Raw genomic sequence first — 21,868 nt, forward strand, 5'->3', positions numbered from 1 at the left:
TTAAGTTAGTGGCCAAGAACATGGCAGGTGGAGCATAACATGGATAAATTATCCACTTTGGTAGGAAAAATAGAAAAGCAGAATATTTTTTAAATGATGAGATACTAGGAAATGTTAGTATTCAGAGGGACCTGGGTGTCCTTGTGCACAACGAACACAAAGTTAGCATGCAGGTACAGCAAGCAATTTAGAAAGCAAATGGTATGTTGGCCTTTATTGCAAAAGGATTGAAGTACAAGGGTAAAGAAGTTTTACTGTACATTATATAGGACTTTGGTGAGACCACACCTTGGGTGTTTTGGTCTCCTTACCCAAGGAAGGATATACTTGTCGTAGAGGGAGTGCAATGAAGGTTCACTAGACCGATTCCTGAGATTGGGGCATTGTCCTATGAGTTAATTCAGACACTAGGGTCCTGAACTTAAGGAAAGGTAACTTTGATGGTATGAGGCGCAAATTGGCTAGATTACACTGGCAAATGATACTTAAAGGGTTGAAGGTGGATAGGCAATGGCAAACCTTTAAAGATATATGGACGAACTTCAACAATTGTACATCCCTGTCTGGAGTAAAAATAAAACAGGGAAGGTGGCTCAACCGTGGCTAATGAGGGAAATTAAGGATAGTGTTAAATCCAAGGAAGAGGCATACAAATTAGCCAGAAAAAGTAGCAAGCCGGAGGACAGAGAAATTTAGAATACAGCAGAGGAGGACAAAGGGATTAAGAGGGGGGAAATAGAGTACGAGAGAAAGCTTGCCGGAAACATAAAAAATGACTGCAAAAGCTTCTATAGATATGTGAAGAGAAAAAGATTAGTCAAGACAAACGTAGGTCCCTTGCAGTCGGATTCACAAAGGAAGACACAAATAACCTTCCGGATGTACTAAGGGTCCGAAGGTCTAGTGAGAAGGAGGAACTGAAGGAAATCCTTATTAGGCAGGAAATTGTGTTAGGGAAATTGATGGGATTGAAGGCTGATAAATCCCCAAGGCCTGATAAGTCTTCATCCCAGAGTACTTAAGTAGAAATAGTGGATGCATTGGTGATAATTTTCCAACAGTCTATCGACTCTGGATCAGTTCCTATGGACTGGAGGGTTGCTCATGTAACACCACTTTTTAAAAAGGGAGGGAGAGAGAAAACGGATAATTATAGACCGGTTAACCTGACATCAGTGGTGGGGAAAAAGTTGGAATCAATCATCAAGGATGAAATAGCAGCACATTTGGAAAGCAGTACTAGGATTGGTCCAAGTCAGCATGGATTTATGAAGAGGAAATCATGCTTGACAAATCTTCTGGAATTTTTTGAGGATGTAAGTAGTAGAGTGGACAGGGGAGAACCAGTGGATGTGGTGTATTTGGACTTTCAAAAGGCTTTTGACAAGGTCCCACATAAGAGATTGGTGTGCAAAATCAAAGCACATGGTATTGGGGGTAATGTACTGACCTGGATAGAGAACTGGTTGGCAGACAGGAAGCAGAGAGTCGGGATTAACGGGTCCTTTTCAGAATGGCAGGCAGTGACTAGTGGAGTGCCGCAGGCCTCGGTGCTAGGACCCCAGCTCTTTACAATATATATTAATGATTTGGATGATGGAATTGAGTGTAATATCTCCAAGTTTGCAGATGACACTAAACTGTGTTTAGCTGTGTTAGCTGTGAGGAGGACGCTAAGAGGCTGCAGGGTGACTTGGACAGATTAGTTGAGTGGGCAAACGCATGGCAGATGTAGTATAATGAGGATAAATGTGAGGTTATCTACTTTGGAGGCAAAAACACAAAGGCAGATTATCTGAATGGCGGCAGATTAGGAAAAAGGATGGTGCAGCGAGACCTGGGTATCATGATTCATCAGTCATTGAAGGTTGGCATGCAAGTACAGCAGGCGGTGAAGAAGGCAAATCGTATGTTGGCCTTCATAGCAAGGGGATTTGAGAAAAGGAGCAGGGAAGTCTTACTGCAGTTGTACAGGGCCTTGGTGAGGCCCCACCTGGAATAGTGTGTTCAGTTTTGGTCTCTTAATCTGAGGAAGGATGTTCTTGCTATTGAGGGAGTGCAGCAAAGGTTCATCAGACTGATTCCTGGGATGGCAGGACTGACATATGAGGAGAGACTGGATTGACTGGGCCTGTATTCACTGGAGCTCAGAAGGATGAGAGGGGATCTCATTGAAACATATAAAATTCTGATGGGACTGGACAGGTTAGATGCAGGAAGAATGTTGGGGAAGTCCAGAACCAGGGGACATAGTCTTAGGATAAGTGGTAAGCCATTTAGGACTGAGATGAGGAGGAACTTCTTCACTCAGAGTTGTTTACCTATGGAATTCCCTGCCGCAGAGAGTTGTTGATGCCAGTTCATTTGATATATTCAAGAGGGAGTTAGATTATGGTCCTTGCGGCTAAAGGGATCAAGGGGTACGGAGAGAAAGCAGGAACGGGGTACTGAAGGAATGATCAGCTATGATCTTATTGAATGGTGGTGCAGGCTCGAAGAGCTGACTGGCCTACTCCTGCACCTATTTTCTATGTTTATATGTTTGTTTGTGTAGGCTATGCCTATATTCCCTCGAGTTCAGAGGAATGAGAGGTGATCTCATTGAAACGTATTAAATTCTTAGAGGTCTTGATAGGGTAGCTGCTGGGATGTTTCCCCTAGCTGGGAGGTCTAGAACGAGGGGTCACAATCTCAGAATAAGGGGTCGCCCATTTAGGACTGAGAAGGAGAAGAAATTATTTCGCTCAAAGGGTTGTGAAACTTTGGAAACCTCCACCCCAGAGAGCTGTGGATGCTCAGTCGTTGAGTATATTCAAGACAGAGATCAACAGATTTTTGGATATTAAGGGAAGCAAGGGATATGGGGATAGTGCTGGAAGGTGGTGTTGAGGCAGAAAATTATCCATGATCGTATTGAATGGTAGAGCAAGCTCAAAGGGCCGAATGCCCTGCACCTACTTTTTATGTTCTTATCTCTTCCACAAATCCACCTCCTGCTCTCTTCTCTCCTTTCCCACTAAACTGCTGACCATCCATCTTTCCCCCTGGCACCCATGCTGGCTGATATTGTAAATAATTTCCTCTCCAAAGGTTACATCCCCACCCCACCTCCGCCCCCCCGCCTTGAAGAATCATCACCCGCCTCTTCCCCCTCAAAAATACCCTCAACCTCATTGTCTATGCAAACTACAATCCATCGTCAACCTCCCTTTCCTCACCAAAGTCCTTGAATATGTTGCATCCAAAGGCACCCAGCTTTACCTCTCCACTGCCTCAGTATGGTTACATTGCTCGTCTGACAGCAGTCTTGGATGAGCCACAATTTCATCTAGCTAAACACAAAAGACCAAAGCCATCATCTTCGGCCCCTACCACAAGCTCCACACTGCTGTCACCAATTTGATTCTTCTCCCCAGTTACAATCTCATGTTGAAATAGATTATTTGCAACCTCAGCATCCTATTCCACCCCCAGCTGAATTTCTGACCCCAGATACTCTCCATCACAAAGACCGGCTACTTCTATCTCCTAACCTTGCATGCCTCGACCCATGCCTCAGCACATCTGCTGTTCAAACTATCAACCATGTCTTTATTTCCTCCCGACTTGTCAACACCAATGGTATCTTTTTCGTCTATCCATTCTCCACACTCTAAACTTCAGCTCATACATCAAGTCTGTAAACTTCAGTTCACACATTAAATCTCCCTCACCTATAACTCCTGTCCTTGATGACCTACATTGACGCATGGTACCCCCACACATCCAATCTAACATTTCTACCTTGTGTTTAAATCTCTTCACAGGTGTGACCCTCTGCATCTCTATAACCTCCTCCAGCACGACAACCCTCACACCACCACCCCACCCACACATAACTTTCTATTCCTCTGACTCTAGACTCTTGTGCATTCCATCCCACCGTCTTCAGCCTCTTTCTACACGTTTCCTACATTACAACAGTGACTACACTTCAAAAATACTTCATTTGCTGTAAAGCGCTTTGGGACATCCAGTCAACGTGAAAGACGTTATATAAATGCAAGTCTTTCTTTTTACTTAGGCGCCACACTTTGGAATTTGCTCACAAAATCCATTCAACTCTCCACCTCACTCTCCTCTTGTATACCCCTCTGGCCAAGTTTTTGGTCACCTCTCCTAATATATCCTTCGCTGGCTCGGTGCAATTTTTGCTGGATTACACCTCTGTCAAGTACCTTGGGTGTTTTTCTACATTAAAAGGCACTATATAAATGCAAATTGTTATTCTTGAGGTGTTAATAACCCAATGCACCTTATTACACATATCCAAACATGGGGATTCTGATTGGCCCATTCTACACTGATTAAAGATATGACGACATGACAAAGAAAACCACACATAGCTATCATCAGATTTCCTCCTAGAATCTTCAAATTTTCTTCATGGAGAATGTCTCAAATTGAGTCAGAGTGGGAAGATCTTATAGTCATGTAAAAAAAATTGACAACGATCGTAATACTGAGGTGGAACTTCTCCAACGTGACAGAATTTACATGAATGTCACTAAGACTAGATCAGTGCCCCAGACTACTGAACAGATTACTAGAAGTTTAATAGATTCCCAAATATAGAAGAAAATGTGACTGCTTAACAATGAATTCTGTTTGGTGCTGTACCAAGGAACAATAGTTCACAGGCTGATTGAAGGAATTAACCTGCAATTTTGAACCACCGATCAGCCAGGCTATGCTCAATTGCTTGGCACATGGCAGGCAGTTTTCTATTATTAATTTGGACTGTTTCCATCAAACTCGACTCAAAGTTCAAAACAAAAGCATTTAACATGCCACAATGCAAACACTGCAGATATGAATTCAATCTAAGTCACTGGCAGGCCAAAATCGTAATCAAGTACAATACCAAACCATTTAGGTAGAATTTAAAAATATATGAAAGCAATACAAAACTTTACTCCAACATCTGCAATTACCCAAATGTCAACTGTCTGACCTGTCGAGGAGATCAAATATAATTAATGTAGGGTGTAGAGAGCAAGGATGAGGCATGCGATTATTGATGGTGCCTTTGATCAAAGCAGGAATGAGGGCATTCAGGAATGAAGACCATACCAGGAACTCAAAGTCAAGATCACAGTCAAGCTTTTAATAAAAAACATTCAACATTAGTAAAAATATTGCACCAGTGATTAGATTTATAAGAATGCCATCACAAACTGAACAATGTTATGAGCTGTAAATGGTGTAATTTAATTTCTTCAAAACCTCACTTATGCAGATGTAAAAAGCAACAATGACTAAATCTACAAATTATGGGATTAAGAAAACTTGCAATTATATGATCATGTCTCAGAAATGTCAAAGCACTTTACACATAGTAAACAACTTTTGAACTACTTATGTAGGTGAATGTGGCAGTCATTTTGCACACAGCAAGATCCTCAAAGAGCAATGAAATAAATGACCAATTGATATGTTTTTGATAGTGTTGGTTGAGGGAGGATGGAAATTATACAGGACACAGAGAGCTCCCTGTTACTCTTCAATTAGTGCCATTGAGGCACTTGAATCCTCAGAGTTGAACTCCAACAATGCAGCACAACCTTAGTACTGCCTAGATAACATACTCAAGTGCAACTTGAATCCACAACCTTCTCATTGAGGCGAGAGTGCTATCTCCAAGCAGAGGGGCTTTTTAATTTTTTTGATAATCGACATATATCCAGGTATTAAAAAAGTGCACAACTCCAATAAAATGCACATTATCCTGAATTCAAAACTTATTTTTTTACAGCGTGTTATATTTTGGACATGGGAAGGTAGAAGAGTACTTTTACTCATCCACTTAACCATATTACCCATTTAGCTGATCAGGGAATGGAGTTTGTGCAATAGTAAAAAAAAAACTGGAGTGCCCCACCCACCTAAAGATGATATTATGGAGGGTCTGTGGTCCAAGAAAAAGCATCCAGGGCTTCAAAAAAAATAGGGCAAGATAGCAGCACCTATTAAATTACATCAAATACAATTTGAAACAATTTTTGTTTCAAGTAGTATCCATTAACTAAAATTAATCATATAGGGATCTGATGGGCAGTTACACGGTAACAAGTAGTTAAAGCACAAAAAAAAATCGCAGTCCAGTTATGTGTTCACATCCTGATCCTTAGATCCTACAAAACAAAACATTAACTTTTTTTCAATTAAAATGCCTTTTCCCACCTGCTTTATCATGGAGTAAGTTACCAGCTGATTTTAGAGTCAACATATGCTCTGCTCACCAGGATACATCGACTTTAAGCAAGTGCGCTGATGAGAAAAGTACAGAGTGACTGCAAAGATCAGCTGATCACATCAAAAGCTTGTAACTTCCTCCATATTCAGACGCATGGGAAAACGCAGATCCCAGAACTCGAAGCATGCTGCTGATTAACACTGAAGTACCAGTGAAGCAGAGACATACAGTGGCAGACTGACTGGCATCTAAAAACTTTAAATATCCTGAGAAAGTATTTTGTGGCACTAGCACAATGTGTGAATGTAGTGGGTGGTTATTTTAAATCACAAATTTAATCTGTTAATGTATTTTGTTGAGAACAACTAATCAGTATGGGTTGAGTTGCAGAATATATTAATTCAAATTTAACCCTCTGAAGTAACTTAGAATAACTTCAAAAATGGAGAGCCACTACTTAACTTTTAAGTTGGCAAAGGAGGGGGTAAAGACATAAGAAAAATACATAAATCAGATTTTATGTAGAAGGAAAAGTGGCAACAAACATATCCCAGCCGACTTGAAGTTAGAATCGATAAAATTTAGGCTTTTTTCACATTCATTGCAACTTGCAGTTTCTATTAGAGGACCCAGGTCTCCTATCTTCTGAAACTTAAAATTCTAAGAGGTCATGAACATGTGTAGCTTGCACTAGGACTGATAATTATTCTTTCACTGAGATTTGGAATAGGTTGGACACCATATACTTATGTCGTCTCCAATAGGTGGAAAAACATCACATGGTGAAGGCATACTATACAGGTTAAAATTACAAGTCAAATTTAGTAAATAGTATTATACAGAAATGAATGAAAATAGCAATTAATAGGATAAATACTTAATTTTTTTTAAAGAAAGATTCAGATCAGTGCACCAGCTTTAAAAAAAAAATCTTCAAAACATTTAACTTACACAACCAACAAACTGCAAGGATTTCTTGTACGATGTTTGCAGGAGAGATTAACTTTTCTATCTCCCCCATGGAACTCGGACGTCGCTTTGGACACAAACAAAGCAGAACCAAGATACAGTGAACTGCCTGCACTATAGATCTTAGCTTAACAGGCCTCTGAGCACAGAGCTGTCAAATCAAGCCAGATCAAAGACACAGTGGAGCATCTTGAATATAGAACCACTTGACAAGCAGCATTTTATGCCTTGTTCAGACCAGGTAAATCCAAGCAATACTTATACAAAACATAAAGGGATTAAAAGCTCGAGCACAACCTTCTGCACCTAAACTGAGTTGCAAGTCAAAGTTCCTGGCCTGTGTCCTCACAACAAAGTTCATCTTGCTGGCTTAGAGATAATGACGTTTGTAAACTTGCATTGTTTGACAATCATCTAATTGTAATTTACAAATAAAATGTTGACTGTTCTTCAAAGAATCCATAGTTTGGTTATCTGGAGTTCAAAGACTACTGAGCTTCAAACCAGACAACTTAATAGTCTTTCCCAAGCTTCAGAAAAACTACAGCTGGCTGAAGTCTATTTCAAATTTTAAGTACAGTAATCAGTGGAGCTAAAATCTTATTTGGAAATCAAGAATCCTAAAGCACTGAATGTACAGTCCTTAGATGGGTCAGAAATGCAAGTAAGTCATAGATAAAGCCAAAGAGAACTGGTCCATGTTCTTCAAAATAACCTTACTGATTGCCCACTTGAACGCAGACATGCAAACTCAGGTGTGCACAATTTGTTTAGGTAAAGATGCCCAAGAGTCACCGAGATCAAGGATACATTTCACTGCTGGCCATCCATGGAGTTTTAAGCAGGAGCTACAGTAAACTCTGCTGATCATAGAAAATGCCAATTCACATCTATAACTTCACCATGGCTTTAATCCATTCCTGGGAATATGTCTAATACTGTAAATACAACAAATGGGCAGATGGGTTAAGCATAGTTAACATGTAGAATTTCAAAAACAATCCAGTCACTGATGGGAAGATATACTTTTAAAAAACACTAAATATTAGTGAAACTTAAGTTTTGAGGTGACAAGTTACTGTCTAAAACTAAAGGGTTGCTCAGCTAGTGCATTCAGTAGCAACTGAGGCCTACAGGGCAGGGAGGTCCCATTTTCCATTCCAATCTGCACGGAGTTACTTGATCTCAGCTACATCAAAGGTAGCAGCTCCACAATCCATGTCAGCACTCCTGGATTAGGAAGGGGAAAACTGTTGCCAGTTGTTCCTCCTGAAATTGTAAGAATCTAGACGTCTGATGAGGACAAGATTAGGCTCAATTTGATGCTACCATGACCAGATAAGCCAGCTTGACACTCACTGTGGAAGCTCATGCATGAAGATCCATGTGCTTGGTGAAGGAACTGGTGAATGACCAAGAATTTTACCACAGCAAGCAAGCAGGAGAGGGGGAAATGAAGAAAAAACGATTAAAAAACATAGAAGAACCCAAAGTTATATAATTGAGCTCACTTGGAGAGCCAATGGAAAAGAGCAATGGTGCATGAATATAGCAGTTCAATCTTTTTTGCTTGAAGGACCCCTTTTTAAATCGATTAATAATCACGGACCCCCAAAGGACCTCGTTTCAAATTGATTAGTAATAACGGACTCTCCCATCTAAATTATAATACAGTGTGATGTTCAAAATTTAGAGTTCCAGAATCCCGAATGGTCCGGAATCCGGACCGATCTGTGGCGGGGTCATCCAGAAAATGTTTCTAAATCTGGACTCCCCCGTTTCGGCCCAACCGACTTCGGCCCGACCTCCGGCTGTCCGACCTCGCCTCGGCCCGACCTCCTCCCCGCCCCCCCCACCCCCTTGGCCCGATCTCTGGCCGCCCAGCCTCCCCCCGGCCCGACCTCCCACCGACCTCTGCTGGCTCGACCGACCCCCAGAACTCCAGTGGCCCGACCGACGACCTCGGCCTCACCGACCCCCCGACAGATGCCCAGAACTCCAGCAGCCTGACCAAGGCCCCCCCCCCCCCCCACAACCTCCCAGCAGATGACTGACAACCGCCCCTCCCGGGCCCCTCTCCCCTGACCCCCCCACCACGCTCCCCCTCCCAGGCAAAGATGTTCCAAAATCTGGTAATATCTAGAATCCGGAACGGCCTCAGTCCCGAGGTTTCCGGATTTTGGACGTCACACCCGTACTATACAATATTCATAATATGAAAGTGCCAAATGTAAAGAGTATTTTAATAATGTTTTTAAAAAAACAGGTATTTACTTAGATATCAGTGAGATAGGTGTGCCCGCTTCTCATTGTCGATACTGGGTGTGATGTTTGACAATTATATTTAAAGCTGCGTCTGTTCACTTTCCTGCTAGTTACATTAATTTTAAGTACTGTCGTAAAAACTACTGCACATCGACAAATTTTAATTACAAAACTTTTTTTTAAATATAATTTGAAATTTGCAAAAGCCTCAATTTTAATTCAATGCTAAAGTGCTAAAGAAGTGAAATTAAAGAGAATGAGATGAAAAAAAAACTAACAGTTACAATGGATTACATAGAATATACGGCACAGAAACAGGCCATTCGGCCCAACCAATCCATGTCGGCGTTTATGCTCCAGTCGAGCCTCCTCCTGTCTTTCCTCATCTAAATCTATCTGCATAACCCTCTATTCCCTTCTCCCTCATATGCTTGTCTCGCCGCCCCTTAATGTTTCTATACTAATCACTTCAACCACTCCCTGTGGTAGCGAGTTCCACATTCTCACCACTCCGAGTAAAAAATTTTCTTCCGAATTTCCGATTGGATTTCTTGGTGACTATCTTATATTGATGGCCTCTAGCTATGCTCTTCCCCACAAGTGGAAACATTTTCTCTGTATCCACTCTTATCAAAACCTTTCATAATTTTAAAGGCCTCTATTGGTCACCTCTGAACCTTCTTCCCCCCCCCCCCCCCCAAGAGAAGAGAGACCCAGCCTGTTCCATCATTCCTGATATGTATACCCTCACATTTCTGGTATCATCCTTGTAAATCTTCTCTGAACCCTCTTCAGTACCTCAATCTTTTTATAATGTGTCAACCAGAACTACACACAGTACTGCAAGTGTGGCTTAACCAAGGTTCGATACAGGTTTAGCATATCTTCCCTATTTTTTAATTCTATACCTCTAGAAATAAATCATAGTGCTTGGTTTGCTTTTCTATGGCCTTGCTGACCTGTGCCGCAACTTTTAGGGATTTGCGTATTTGTACTCTGAGATCCCTTTGTTCCTCTACCCCACCTAGCCTCTCACCCTCCAAGTAATAAATTACCCCTCTATTCTGCCTATCAAAATTTAACACCTCACATTTGAGTGATTGGGTTCATCTGCTTCACAACCATCCGCCAACAATCAGAACAGATCTAGCAGCTCAAAACTGGGAATGCATGAGGCGCTGTAGGCCATCAGCAGCAGCAGAATTGTATTCCACCACAATCTGTAACCTCATGGTCTGGCATATCCCCCACTCTAACTTTACATCGAGCCAGGGGACCAACCCTAGTTCAATGAGGAATGCAGAAGAGCATGCCAGGAGCAGCACCAGGCGTACCTAAAAATGAGATACCAACCTGGGGATGCTGCAACACAGGACTACATGAATGTTAAGCAGCGGAAGCAGCGTGCTATAAACAGAGCTAAGCAATTCCACAATCAACACATCAGATCAAAGCTCTGCAGTCCTGTCACATCCAGTCGTGAATGGTGGTGGACCATTAAACAACTAATGGGAAGAGGAGGCTCAATAATGTTGGAGCCCAGCCGTGAGTGCAAAAGACAAGGCTGAAGTACCGAGTGGATGATCCATATTAGCCTCCTTCAGAGGACCCCATCATCACAGAAGCCATCTTCAGCCAATTTGATTTACTCCACGTGATATCAGGAAGCGGCTGAGCGCATTGGATACAGCAAAGGCTATGGACCCCAACAATATCCTGGCTGTTGTGCTGAAGACCTGTGCTCCAGAACTAGCCGCACCTCCAGCTAAGCTGTTCCTGTACAGCTACAACATCAGCATCTACCAAACAATGTGGAAAACTGCCCAAGTATGGCCTATCCATAAAAAGCAGGACAAATCCAATCCGGCCAATTACCGCCCCATCAGTCTACTCTCAAATCATCACCAAAGTGATGGAGCTGTCGTTGACAATGCTATCAAGTAGCACTTACTCACGAATAAACTGCTCACCGATGCTCAGTTTGGGTTCCGCCAGGACAACTCGGCTCCAGACCTCATTACAGCCTTGTTCCAAATATGGACAAAAGAGCTGAATTCCAGGTGAGGAGAGAGTGACTGACCTCGATATCAAGGCAGCATTTGACAGAGTGTGGCATCAGGGAGCTGTAGTAAAATTGAAGTCAATGGAAATCAGGGAAAAAACTCTCCACTGGCTGGAGTCATGTCTAGCACAAAGGAAGATGATTGTGGTTGTTGGAGGTCAATCATCCCACACCCAGGACATCGCTGCAGGAGTTACTCAGGGCAGTGTCCTAGGCCCAACCATCTTCAGCTGCTTCACCAAAGACTTTCCCTCCATCATAATGTCAGAAGTGGGGATGTCGCTGATGATTGCACAGTATTCATTCCATTCGCAACTCCTCAAAAAATGAAGCAGTCCATGTCCCCATGCAGCAAGAGCTGGATGGCATTCAGGCTTGGGCTGATAAGTGGCAGGTTACATTCGCACCACTTAAGTGCCAGGCAATGACCATCTCCAACAAGCAAGAGTCTAACCATCTCCCATTGATATTCAATGGCATTAACATCGCCGAATCCCCCACCATCAACATTCTGCGGGTCACCATTGACCAGAAACTTAACTGGACCAGCCACATAAACACTATGGCAACAAGAGCAGGTCAGAGGCTGGGTATTCTGCGATGAGTGTCTCCCCAAAGCCTTTCTGCCATCTATAAAGGCACAAGTCAGGAGAGTGATGGAATACTCTCCACTTGCCTGGATGAGTGCAGCACCAGCAACATTCAAGAAAATCAACATCATCCAGGACAAAGCAGCCCGCTTGATTGGCACCCCATGGCTGCAGTGCCCTCGCTGACAGAAGGCTCCCATGGTATGGAAAATGGTGCACGCTGTCCAAGGTCTCGTCATGGATCTTGATAATCGGGGGTGGGGGGGGTTAGTACCGTGCGGCGAGGACAGATTGATAGAGAATCTTTGTCTAACGGATGTTTAATATAGAGCCCAGACTCTCGTATGCTTCAATAAAGGCGTCAACGATGGTTTGGAGTTCGGCCTCCGAGTGTTCATAAACATAAGCGTCGTCTGCATACTGTAATTCGATGACAGAGGTTGGAAAAACCCAAGTTCTGGACTGGAGGCGACATTGAACAATTTCCCGTTCCTCCTGTAGATTAGCTCCACTCCAGTGGGGGGCTTGTTAAAGGTGAGATGAAGTATTGCAGCGAGAAAGATTTAGAAGAGCATTTGTGTAATGACACAGCCTTGCTTGACCGCAGTCTGCACCTGTCTTGGAACTGCGGTGGATCCGTTGGTAAGAATCACGGCTTGCTTGTCATCGTGAAGCAGGCAAAGGATAGTAGCAAATTTTTTTTTTTTTTTTTTTTGAGGACAGTTAAATTTGAGAAGGACATTCCATAATCCCTCATGGTTGTCAGAATCGAAGGCCTTTGAGAGGTCAAAAAAAGGCCACGTGCAGAGGTTGATGCTGCTCCCGACATTTTACTTCAATTTGTCGCGCAGTGAAAATCATGTCCATTGTGCCTCTTAGTGGGCGGAATCTGCATTGCAACTGTGGAAGGAGCTCTTCTGCCACTGGGAGGAGACGATTGAGGAGGATTCTTGCGATAATTTTCCCTGTGGCAGACAGCAGGGAAACTCTGCAATTAACGCAATCGGACCAGTCTCCTTTCTTGAAGATGGTCACGATTATGGCATCTCTGAAATCCCCTGGCATGCTCTCCTCCTTCCAAATAAAAGAGATGAGGTCATGGATTCACGCCAAGAGTACTTCTCCGCCATTCTTTAGTACTTCGGTTGGAATTCCATCTGCCCCAGAAGTTTTTCATCTGCCTTTTCAACCTCATGCCAGGCTGGGATTGTGCCGAAACAGAAATATAGAAAATAGGTGGAGTAGGCCATTCGGTGCTTAGAGCCTGCACCGCCATTCAAAAAGATCATGGCTGATCATTCAGCTCAGTACCCCTTTCCTGCTTTCTCTACATACCTCCTGATCCCTTTAGCCATAAGGGCCATATCTAACTCCCTCTTGAACATATCCAATGAACTGGCATCAACAACTCTCTGCAGCAGGGAATTCCACAAGTTAACAACTCTCTGAGTGAAGAAGTTTCTCACTCATCTCAGTCCTAAATGGCCTACCCCTTAGCCTGAGACTGTGTCCCCTGGTTCTGGACTTCCCTAACATTGGGAACGTTCTTCCTGCATCTAACCTGTCCAGTCCCGTCAGAATTTTATATGTTTCTATGAGATCCCCTCTCATCTTTCTAAACTCCAGTGAATACAGGCCCAGTTGATCCAGTCTCTCCTCATATGTCAGTCCTGCCATCCCAGGAATCAGTCTGGTGAACCTTCACTGCACTCCCTCAATAGCAAGAACGTCCTTCCTCAGATTAGGAGACCAAAACTGAACACAATATTCCAGGTGAGGCCTCACTAAGGCCCTGTACAACTGCAGTAAGACACCTCTGCTCCTATACTCAAATCTCCTAGCTATGAAGGCCAACATACCATTTGCCTTCTTCATCGCCTGCTGTACCTGCATGCCAATTTTCAATGACTGATGTAGCATGACACCCAGGTCTTATTGCACCTCCCCTTTCCCTAATCTGCCGCCCTTCAGATAATATTCTGCCTTCATGTTTTTGCTACCAAAGTGGATAACCTCACATTTATCCTCATTATACTGCATCTGCCATGCGTTTGCCCACTCAACTAATCTGTCCAAGTCAACCTGCCAGCCTCTTAGCGTCCTCCTCACAGCTCACACCGCTACCCAGCTTAGTGTCATCTGCAAACTTGGAGATATTACACTCAATTCCTTCATCTAAATCATTAATGTATATTGTAAATAGCTGGGGTCCCAGCATTGAGCCCTGCGGCACCCCACTAGTCACTGCCTGCCATTCTGAAAAGGACCCGTTTATCCCGACACACTGCTTCCTGTCTGCCAACCAGTTCTCTATCCACATCAGTACATTACCCCCAATACCATCTGCTTTAATTTTGTACACCAATCTCTTGTGTGGGACCTTGTCAAAAGCCTTTTGAAAGTCCAAATACACCACATCCACTGGTTCTCCCTTGTCCACTCTACTAGTTACATCCTCAAAAATTTCGAGATTTGTCAAGCATGATTTCCCTTTCATAAATCCTTGCTAACTTGGACCGATCCAGTCACTGCTTTCCAAATGCACTGCTATTTCATCTTTAATAATTGATTCCAACATATTCCCCACTACTGATGTCAGGCTAACCGGTCTATAATTACCCGTTTTCTCTCTCCCTCCTTTTTTTAAAATGTGGTGTTACATTAGCTACCCTCCAATCCATAGGAACTGATCCAGAGTCGATAGATCACCAATGCATCCACTATTTCTAGGGCTACTTCCTTAAGTACTCTGGGATGCAGACTATCAGGCCCGGGGGATTTATTGGCCTTCAATCCCATCAATTTCCCTAACACAATTTCCCGTCTAATAAGGATTTCCTTCACTTCCTCCTTCTCACTAGACCCTCGGTCCCCTAGTATTTCCGGAATAGTGGCAAGTAGAATGCTGTGGGATGGAGTCAAGGACACTGACATCAAAGTCAGAATGATGGTTAAGGAGATCTTCGAAGTGCTCCTCCCAGCGGGCACCAACTGCCTCTCTGTCCTTGATGAGCACCACTCCATTCTTAGCTCTCAGTGGGATAGGTCCTTGGGTCATAGATGGTCTTGACTGCGCTAAAGAATCCACGCAAGTTCTGATTGACTGCTAGTTGCTGGATCTCGTGCGCCCTTTCCACCTATCATTTGTTCTTTAGAGCATGAGCTTTTTGTTGGACCTCGGCCTGCAATTGCCTGTAGATCTGATTTCTTTCTCTCGAGTTGTGATGAGGTTTCCAATTCAAGAACGCATTGCATTTACGATTTATGAGCTCCTCGATCTCCTGGTCGTTCTCATCAAACCAGTCTTGCTGTTTTCTGGTAAAGTAACTAAGTGTCCCTTCACAGGTGCTAATTACGGTGGACTTGAGAGAAAACCAGGCACTATGGACACTCTGCAGCTCCGGTTCATTGGCAATCGTCAGGTTGGCTGTGAGGCCTTTACTGAATCGGGCTTTCTTTGCAGGGTCTTTGATTCCTACAGCATTAATTTTTCTGCGGCAGCCTTTCTGTTGCCACTGCCATTTTGAGGCTAGGTTGATGGAAATAACAGGCTATGGTCAGTCCAGCAGTTGTCAGCTTCTGCAATGACGCTGGTGATGAATACGTTCTTGTTCGGATGATGACTTAGTCGAACAGATGCCAATGCCTGAAGCGAGTATGTTGCCATGAGGCCTTGTACTTGCCTCTCTGACGAAACAAGGTGGTGGTTATGAAAAGACCATGTTCGAAGCATGTCAGGAGGAGGATACCGTTGCCAGAGTTGGTTTTCCCTACTCCTTCCCTGCCAATCACACCAACTCTGGCATTAAAATTGCTAAGGAGAATCAACTTGTCGCTTATTGGAACGCGAGAGATTGTTAAAGGCTGGAGTAGAAATCATCTTTGGCCTCGTCCACAGCTTCTGCGGTTGGGGAGGACACACTGACGACAGTAGTGTAGTGGTTCCGGGTTAGAGTGAGCCAAAGGGTCATGAGGCATTCGTTTATCCCACAAGGAGAATCTCTAAGATGCCAAACTAGTTCATTTTTGATGGCGAAGCCAACCTCGTGGAGACGGCATTCTTCTTCTGGTTTGTATTTCCAGAAGAAAGGGTATCCATCATGTTGTTCCTTGAGCTGGCCTTCTCCTGCCCACCATGTCTCACTCAGGGTGGTGATGTCGATGTCGGAGCGTCTGAGTTCCCAGGCAATGATAGCAGTGCGACGTTCAGGTTTGTCGCTCTTGGGATCATCCATGAGGGTCTTGACGTTCCAGGTCCCGGACTTCATTTTAAAGGGCGTGAATTCTTTTAACGTGGGGTGGCCGTTGCACACCAGTCACCACACAAACTTGACAGAGCAAGGTCTTGGTCCAATGGCAAGGCAAGGCAAGGCAAGGCAACCCAAGACGATTGGAGATCAGGCTCTGCTGCATGGGCCGAACACACACACACACATATACTCCCACTAACCCCTTCCCTCCCTCAGATCCTCTCCCTGATTTTCAGAGATCATAAAAACATAAGAAATAGGAGCAGGAGTAGGCCATTTGGACCCTCGAGCCTGCTCTGCCAGTCAATAAGATCATGGCTGATCTGATCATGGACACAGCTCCACTTCCTTGCCCGCTCCCCATAACCCTTTACTCCCTTATCGCTCAAAAATCTGTCTATCTCCGCCTTAAATATATTCAATGACCCAGCCTCCACAGCACTCTGGGGCAGAGAATTCCATAGATTTACAACTCTCAGAAGAAATTTCTCCTCATCTCAGTTTTAAATGGGTGGCCCCTTATTCTGAGACTATGTCCCCTAGTTTTAGTTTCTCCTATGAATGCAAATATCCTCTCTGCATCCACCTTGTTGAGCCCCCCAATTATCTTATATGTTTCAATAAGATCACCTCTCATTCTTCTGAACTCCAATGTGTATAGGCCCAACCTACTCAACCTATCTTCATAAGTCAACCCCCTCATCTCCAGAATCAACTGAGTGAACCTTCTCTGAACAGCCTCCAATGCAAGTATATCCTTCCTTAAATACGGAGACCAAAACTGTACGCAGTACTCCAGGTGTGGCCTCAGCAATACCCTGTACAGTTGTAGCAGGACTTCTCTTCTTTTATACTTCATCCCACTTGCAATAAAGGCCAACATTCCATTTACCTTCCTGATTGCTTGCTATACCTGCATACTAACTTTTTGTGTTTCATGTACAAGGACCCCCAGGTCTCTCTGTAGTGCAGCACTTTGCAATTTTTCTCCATTTAAATTATAATTTGCTTTTCTATTATTTCTGCCAAAGTGGATAACCTCACATTTTCCCACACTATACTCCATCTGCCAAATTTTTACCCACTCACTTAGTCTACCTATATCCCTTTGCAAATTTTTTATGCCCTCCTAACAATTTGCTTTCCCACCCATCTTTGTATAATCAGCAAACTTGGCTACACTACACTCGGTCCCTTCATTCAAGTCATTATTGTAGATTGTAAATAGTTGAGGACACAGCACCAATCCCTGCAGCACCCTACTAGTCATTGTTTGTCAACCGGAAAATTACCCATTTATCCTGACTGTTTTCTGTTAGCCAATCCTCTAGCCATGCTAATATATTATCCCCAATCCCGTAAGCTTTTTACTTGTGCAGTAACCTCTTATGTGGCACCTTATCGAATGCCTTCTGTAAATCCAAATGCACCACATCTATCGGTTCCCCCTTATCTACCCTGCTCATTACATCCTCGAAGAACTCCAGTAAATTTGTCAAACAGGATTTCCCTATTGAATCTTGTTTTTCCAAATTTCCGGCTATTCCTTTCTTAATAATGGACTCTAGCATTTTCCCAACGACAAATGTTAGGCTAACTGGTCTATAGTTGCCTGCCTCATTTTTTAAATAGGGGCGTTACATTTGCGGTTTTCCAAACTGCTGGAACCGCCCCAGAATCCAGGGAACTTTAGTAGATTACAACCAATGCATCCACTATCTCTGCAATCACTTCTCTTCAGACCCTAGGATGCAAGGCACCAGGTCCAGGGGACTTGTCCGCCTTTAGTCCCATTATTTTATCCAGTACTACTTCATTAGTGATAGTGATTGTATTCAGTTCCTCCCTACTTATAGCCCCTTGATGATCCAGTATTGGGATGTTTTTAAGTGTCTTATACTGTGAAGACCGATACAAAATATTTGTTCAATGTCTCTGCCATTTCCCAGATCGCAGCGGGATTACCTTCACCATTCACTCCCTCTACCACCGGCGCACCCTGGCTGCAGTGTGTACCATCTATAAGATGCACTGCAGCAACTCGCCACGACTTCTTTGGCAGCAAGTCCGAAACCTGCGACCTCTACCACCTAGAAGGACAAGGCAGCAGGCGCATAGGAACACCATTACCTGCAAGTTTCCCTATGTAAGCATCGGTGTAAACATCGACAGCAACGGCGTTAACATTTTGGACTTTAAGTTTTGAACATTGTTTTTTCATATTTCAGAAGAGCTGACAGCATGAGCTGGGACAGGCCAGGCATGTTCCACAGGAAAGCACATCAGGTGGGCGGGGATAGTCTGGGATGACTTTGTCATGTAATGGGAACCCATCAGTGAGAGATCAGGTAAAGTGGTCAGTGCTTAAGCCATCAAATTTGACAGAGCCCCAGAGCGCGGGAACCTCAGGACAAAGGAAGCTATTTGGCCACCCAGACTCGTTGGCGCTTTTATCCCCAGGAAGAGCCCAGTAACAAAGGCATAGGCCGAAGATGTGATTCATTGCTCTTTAGTTGGCCTGCCTCAGGCGAAAATTCAGCAAGCATTTTTCAGGTATGAGAGACGCAGTTTGCTGCCATCTCTCTCGCCTCTTCTATGCTTACTTGCTTCGTTCAATGCTTTCAAGGACCGAACACTCGGTCTGGGATGGAGAGAACAAATCATCTATGAGCAAAGAGAGCCTCGCTATTTCGACTGGGAAGTTGACCTTGAGACTGGATTTGGAAACCACAGATTGGTACGAAACCAGAAGATACGCCTCATCGGGAGAAGCAGCGAGTAAGCCAGACGGGTAACTGGCGAGTGTTATCCCAGCCCACACATCCTTTAGACCACCGCATAGTGTGAAGGGGTGCCGTGTGTCCCAACCAAGCCTTAGGGGTTTAGTGGGGAGGTTTCTGCACGGATCATAGGCGTACGCAGTCTGTTGGATAGATTCGGCGGTGTCCTATTGAGCTAAGCAGGGTGTTTTAGTCATGGGTACTTCGCGACAGGGGTCTGTTCAGACAGGCCAGTGTTGTGTGTCGTATTGTGTTTGTTTTACACCACCAGGATGTGTTTTACTGGAAGCAGGTGTGTGCTTTAACTTGAATAAAAGCATTGTGATGGTTGAGACCGATAGATCTGTCTATAACTGAGTATTCTGTTCACGACTATAATTCCCGGGGTCTAGAACTGCTGTAAGGGGGGTGATTTGAAACCACCAAGGGCAAAACCACTTACACCCACAAGTTACACACCATTCTGACCTGGAAATATATCGCTGTTCCTTCATCGTCACCGGATCAGAATCCTGAAACTCCCTCCCTAACTGCACTGTGGGAGTACCTTCACCACACAGACTGCAGCGGTTCACGAAGGCGGCTCACCACCATCTTCACAAGGATGTGCAATAAATGAAAGGCCTTTGCAGTGACGCCCATATCCAGTAACAATGTTTTTAAATTGTGAAAAAAAAATTGTATTAATCGCACTTGTTCTTTTCACCCTTGGGCAATCCCAGCGGCTCAGGTTTATGTCCTTGCATTTCCAGTTCCCAGCTCGTCCGCACCTTGCCCTCTCCAGCCAGTGACACACAAACCCAAAATCTCCTCTCCCTTCTCCCCTCCGCCAGAAAACAACAGCCGGCAACCTGACAGGCCCTGGGGCTCCACCACACAACTTTGCCAGAGCTTTCTGGCATAAATTAGTGCTGCCGCATTAATGGGATTTCGGCTCAATTTGGTCCAGCAGTGCTTTCAACCCGCCGACATTAATTATCCCACACAATAGGTTCGGGAAAAGATCATGTAGAGAATAAAAAATTTCCAACAGACCGCACAAAGGTAGCAAGAGACATGTGATGACCGATGGCAACTGGCCTTTTAGTTGAACTTTAAAATCTAGACTCGTAGAATCATTGAATAGTACAGCATAGAAGGTGGCCAATCGGCCCTTTGAGTCTGTGCCGGCTCTTTCGAAGAGCGATCTAGGTAGTCCCATAAATTAGGAATTTACCCCAAAAGACCTCACCTATTGCGGCATGTCCCTTCCCACTTGCAGTGCTCCTGCACCATTACTCACTCTTCTTTTCTCAGCCACATCTCTCCTTTCCATGACACTGAAAAGCTGGGGCCCAATGGAAGGCTTTTCCATATAAGTCACCTTTCGCCGCATTACCAGCCAGCCAACCTCCACTCTCCTCCCACAGACACCGATAAGGTCATTGGAAGGAACCCGAAAGTAAATACTCTGATCCCATCTCCTCCCTAACCCTCATTGAAAAATTGCAGACTGTAAAAATGAACCAAAGATCTTCTCCAACGAATAATTGGTCAATGTTTTGAGGACCTCTGGAACGTCTCCACAGACCCCATTAATGAACTGTTGGCCATGTGATACAACTAGGGTTGCCGACTCTGGTTGAATGTATTCATGAGGGTCTCCTCACATGACATCGTCCCTCCAATTGCCCTTATTGGTCATCCAACATGCCCATTCTCACAGCACCAAACCTTCCCACGCCAATTGGAATGTGAACAGGCTCTGTCATCTAATTGAAGGGTCTTGAACGTCAAACAAACACCATTTTTTTAAATTATTAAGCAAAAGTGTTATTTTTTTTGAATGTCGTTATGATTTTTCTCCTGGAGGTTAATCTCCAGTTTCTGGAAACTTCAGGATATTCCTGGGAGGGTTGGCAACCCTATATACAATGTGGATTTGTGTATATAGTTTACAATACAGAAACTTTCAAATCTCAATTAGGCTATTTGGTTGAGGTACTAAGTGGTGGTGATACACATCCAAACAAAAAAAGTAACAGTCAGCCTTGTTGCATTACCTCTCAAAAAGCACTGATCAGTGTCTTGGACCAAGTTATCGATCTACCCTCTCATTCAGGAAATAATGAGGGTGGTAGTGAAAATGTTGGCTTTTAATTTCCATGTACGTTTTAGTGAAGTTGGTTGAAATTTAAAATGTTTAAAAGATGTTTTTTTTCTATCTCCATTTAATCTAATTGGATTCACTAATAATTTGTGAAAAAAATAAAAATCATTAATTGCTGCATGACCAAAAAAAAACATTGTATACTTTCAAATATTCTCAAAGTGTTCCCACAAAAAGGGACTGGGGAGGGGTGAATTTTTCATCAAAATATATACTGTACAGAACTGTGTATTTAAGGCAGGCAGTACTATCCAATCGTCAAATGTGAACTGTACCAAGCAATCCACAAGATAGGCAGGAAATATCCATCCTTAAGTAACCAAATGGCAAAAGTAAGCGCTATATATTTCCCTTTTAACAAAGGTTGGAGAGGGACAGTACTGCAAATAAAAGGCTTGCGCCTCTTTTTAAGCCTGCTACTGTCATGTTGTATTTTAATTTTCCTAGTGAAGCAATACCCATTGACAAGTTCATGCACAGTATGTATTCTTTCATCCAACACTAGAAGTCCTGCAGCAGTACTGTTATCCAAGACAGGAAGGAAATTAATACAGTAATGATCACGTGG

The 21,868-nt window shown here is 43.6% G+C and overlaps 1 protein-coding gene across 1 annotated transcript in view; it reads right to left on the reverse strand.

The window, feature by feature from the left end:
• cdc73 (cell division cycle 73, Paf1/RNA polymerase II complex component, homolog (S. cerevisiae)) overlaps positions 1-21,868 on the reverse strand; it is a 472,921-nt gene that overhangs the window by 257,240 nt on the left and 193,813 nt on the right. The window lies entirely within an intron of this gene.

This window comes from Pristiophorus japonicus, chromosome 8 (genome assembly GCF_044704955.1).
Source record: "Pristiophorus japonicus isolate sPriJap1 chromosome 8, sPriJap1.hap1, whole genome shotgun sequence".
In the NCBI taxonomy this organism is placed as follows: Eukaryota; Metazoa; Chordata; class Chondrichthyes; family Pristiophoridae; genus Pristiophorus; species Pristiophorus japonicus.